The sequence below is a fragment of the Herpailurus yagouaroundi genome, unplaced genomic scaffold (genome assembly GCF_014898765.1).
Source record: "Herpailurus yagouaroundi ecotype Mexico unplaced genomic scaffold, PumYag 195, whole genome shotgun sequence".
NCBI classification, from domain to species: Eukaryota; Metazoa; Chordata; class Mammalia; order Carnivora; family Felidae; genus Herpailurus; species Herpailurus yagouaroundi.
Window position 1 is genome coordinate 13871766 of NW_024412426.1, and position 4508 is coordinate 13876273.

The window sequence follows — 4508 nt, forward strand, 5'->3', positions numbered from 1 at the left end:
TAAACTTTTGTATTTTTTTTCACCACTCAGCGTAATTCCTTGGGGATTCATCCAGGTTTATCCACTGGATGGTATGGATGTTCCATGGCTTGTGTAACCATTCATTCACTCATATGAAGAAAGACATCCGGGTTTTTTTCCAGTTTTGAGCTATTTTGATTAAAGCTGCTATAAACACTCATGTGAAGGTTTATGTGTGAACATAAGCTTTCATATCTCTGGGACAAACGCCCAGAAGTGCCGTGCTGGATCATGTGCTAGTTGCACGCTTCGTTTTTAAGAGAGATGGCCAATCTGTGTTCCAGACTTGCTGTACCTTTTTGCATTCACACCAGCAGTGTATGAATTAACCAGTTTCTCCACATCCTTGCCAGCAATTTAGAGTTGTCACTTTTTTAAAAAAATTTACCCATTTTGATAAGTGTATGGTGATATCTCATTGTGCTTTTTAATTACCATCCCCCTTAATGGAGAATAATGTTGAATATCTTGGCACCCGTACTTCCATCTAAATGCCCTCTTTGGCGAAATATCTGTTTATGCCTTTTGGACATTTTCTAGTTAGAGGGTTTGTTTTTTTACTGTTGAGTTTTGATAATTCTTCGCATAGTCTGGATCTTAGTTCTTTTGCAGATACATGGTTTGCAAATATTTTCTCCCCGTCTGTAGATCATCTTTTCATCCTCTTTGCGTGGATTTTGCAGATGAAGTTTTAAGTTTTGATAAGGTCCAATTTTTCACTTTTCCCTACTGTGGGTCATGCAGTTTCTGTCAAGTCTAAGAACTCTTTGCATGGCCCTAGATCCTAAAGATTTTCTCCTAGATTTTTTTGTTTCGCGTTTTAACCTTTAAGTCTATGAAACATTATGAGTTAATTTTTATATAAGATGTAAACTTCTGGTTGAGACCTTTTTTCTTGCCTAAGTATGTCCAATTGCTTTAGCACCATGTGTTGCTTTTACACCTTTGTCCGGAACCTATTGCGCGTATTTGCATGGGTCTATTTCTGGATGCTCTGTCTGTTGCGTTGATCTCTTCCTCCACCAGTACCACCACACAGACTGATTCTGCCCATGTTATTCTTCCTATTCAAAATTGTTTTAGGGGCACCTGGGTGGCTCAGTCGGTTGGGCGTCCGACTTCAGCTCAGGTCATGACCTCACGATTCGTGAGTTTGAGCCCCGCGTCAGGCTCTGCACTGACAGCTCAGAGCCTAGAACCTGCTTCAGATTCTGTGTCTTGCTCTCTCTGCCCTTCCTCGGCTTGCTCTCTCTCTGCACTCTGCTTCTCTCTCTCAAAAATAAATAAACATTAAAATAAATAGTTCAAAATTGTTGTGGGTCTTCTAGGTCCTCTGCCTTTCCATTTACACATTAGAATAATCTTCTCTATATCTACCAAGAACCTTGCTAGCATTTTGATATTAAGGAGAAACATTCAGGGGCGCTGGGGTGGCTCAGTCAGTTAAACATCTGACTTCGGTTCAGGTCATGACCTCACAGTTCATGAGTTTGAGCCCTGAGTCGAGCTCTGTGCTGACAGCTCGGAGCCTGGAGCCTGCTTTGGATTCTGTGTGTGTGTGTCTCTCTCTGACCCTCCCCTGCTTGTACATTAAATAAACATTAAACATTAAATAAACATTAAATTTTTTTTTAACAAAGGAGAAACATTCAGCCTTTCATCATTAAGTATAAACTAGCTGTAGCTAACAAAATTTCTATTTCTATTTTTTGTGGAAATGTTTGTGATAAATGGGTAGTAAATGTTGTTGAATGCTTTTACATTGGGTTATGTAATCATGTGATTTTTCTTTTTTAGCCTGTTAATATGGTGGATTATGTTGATGATTGCTTTTTGAAAATTAAAGCAGCCTTGCAGCCTTGGAATAAAGCCTACTTGGTCATGGTATAGAATTCTTTTTATGTATTGCTAAATTCTATTTGCTAATATTTTGTTGAGCATTTCTTGCATCTATATTCACGAGAGGATTATTGGTCAGTAGTCTTCTTTATTTGTGCTGTCTTTGTCTGGTTTTGGTATTGGAGTGATACTAACTTCATAAAACGAATTGGAGAATGTTCCCATCTCTACTATTTTCTGGAAGAGACCATGTAGATTTGGTGTTAAGTCTTGTTAAAATGTTTGCTGGAATTCTCTGGTGAATCTATCTGGGCCTGGGCCTTTTAGAAGATTTGAAATTGTAAGACACATATCACATGATTTCACTCATTTGTGGAATTTGAGAAACTTAACAGATGGTCATAGGGGAAGGGTAGGAAAAATAAGATAAAAACAGAGATGGAGGAAAACCATAAGAGACTCTTAAATACAGAGAACAAATTGGAGGTTGATGGGAGTGGGGTGCAGAAAATGGGTGACGGGCATTAAGGAGGGCATTGTTGGGATGAGCCCTGGGTGTTATATGTAAGTGATGAATCACTGGATTCTACTCCTGAAGTATGTTAACTTACTTGAGAATAAATAAAATAAAATAAATAAAATGAAGATTTGAAATTATAAATTTAATTATCTTAGTAGTTATAGGGTGATTAAAATTGCCTATTTCATATTGGGTGAGATGTGTTGTACTTTGTATTTTCCAAAGAACTGACACTTCATCTAAGTTGTCAGATTTATGTGTGTAGAGTTGTTTATTTTATTCCTTTTTTTCCTTGCTGATATCTGCAGACTGTATAATGACCCTGTTTCATTCCAGAAACATTGGTAATTTGTGTTGTGCCCTCCTTCTTTTTCCTTTGCCAGTCTTGCCCAAGTTTCATTAATTTTATCAAACCTTTCAAAGAAACAGCTCTTTGTTGATTTTCTACTATTTTCAGTTTTATTGATTTCTGGTTTTGTCGTAATTATATCCTTTCTTCTTCTTGCTTTAGGTTTATTTTGCTCTTTTTTCCCCTAGATTCTTTAAAAAAAAAATTTTTTTTAACATTTACTTATTATTGAGAGAGAGAAACGGAGCGTGAGCAGGGGAGGGGCAGAGAGAGAGGGAGACACAGAATCTGAAGCAGGTTCTAGGATCTGAGCTGTCAGCACAGAGCCTGACGTGGGGCTCGAACTCAAAAACTGCGAGATCATGACCTGAGCCGAAGTTGGACGCTTAGCCGACTGAGCCACCCAGGTGTCCCTCCCCTAGATTCTTGAGGTGGAAGCTTAAGATTACTGACTAAAGACTTTCTTCTTTTCTAATATATGCGTTTAGTGCCATAAATTTCCCTCTTAGCACTGCTTTAGCAGGGTCCCACAGATGTTGACATTTGTATTTTCATTTTCATTCAGTTCAACGTATTTTTTTATTCCCCTAAAACTTCCTTCTTGATCAATGGGGTTATTTGCAAGTGTGTTGTTTGGTTTCCAAGTGTTTGGAGATTTTCTGTTATCTTTCAGTTGTTGATTTCTACTTTGATTCCATGCGGTCAGCCTTCTTCTCTCCACTTTTCCTGTCTTGTCTAGGACCTCCAGTGAAATTGTGAATTGCAGTGGAAAGAGCAGACGTCCTTGTCTTGTTCTTGACCTTAGGAGGAAAACATCCAGCCTTTCACCATTAAGTAAATTATTAGCTGTAGGTTTTTCATAAACATCCTTTATCAGGCTGAAGAAAATCCCTTCTAGTCCTAGTTTGTTGAGGGTTTTTTTGTAATAACAGGATGGAGAATTCTGTTAAATGTTTTCTGCATCTGTTACTGTCATCAAATGGTTTTGGTCCTTATTCTGTTCAAATAGTGCATTATATTCATTGATTTTTGGATGTTAAAAACAACCATGAGTTCCTCGATTAACTCTCACTTGGTCCTGTGTATAATCCTTCTTATATGTTGCTGATTTGGTTTACTAGTATTTTGTTGTGCTGTTTGGCACCTGTATTCATAAGGGATATTTATTTTCTTTTCTCGTCTGTCCTTCTCTGGTTTTGGCATCAGGGTTATACAGACCTCATAGAATGAATTGGGAATTATTCCCTCTTGTATTGTTTGGAGGAGTTTGTGAAGGTTGATGTTAATTCATCTTGAAATAGTGTAATCCATCAGCTCCCTGGGTCTAGGCTTTCTTTGAGAGTAATTTTTTTAATACTAATTCAATCTGCCTTCAGTGTATTCAGACTTTTCAGACTTTTGTATCTCTTCTCGAGTTAGTTTCTTTTTTTTTTTTTTTTTAAACGTTTATTTATTTTTTTGGGACAGAGAGAGACAGAGCATGAACGGGGGAGGGGCAGAGAGAGAGGGAGACACAGAATCAGAAACAGGCTCCAGGCTCTGAGCCATCAGCCCAGAGCCCGACGCGGGGCTCGAACTCACGGACCGCGAGATCGTGACCTGGCCGAAGTCGGATGCTCAACCGACTGCGCCACCCAGGCGCCCCTTGAGTTAGTTTCTATAGTTTGTGTCTCTCTTGGAGTTTCTCCATTTCAGTTAGGTCATCCAGTTTGTTGGCATACAGCTGTCTGTGGTGTTCCTTTAACATCCTGATGCTTGTGTAAGGTGATTACTTCTCAT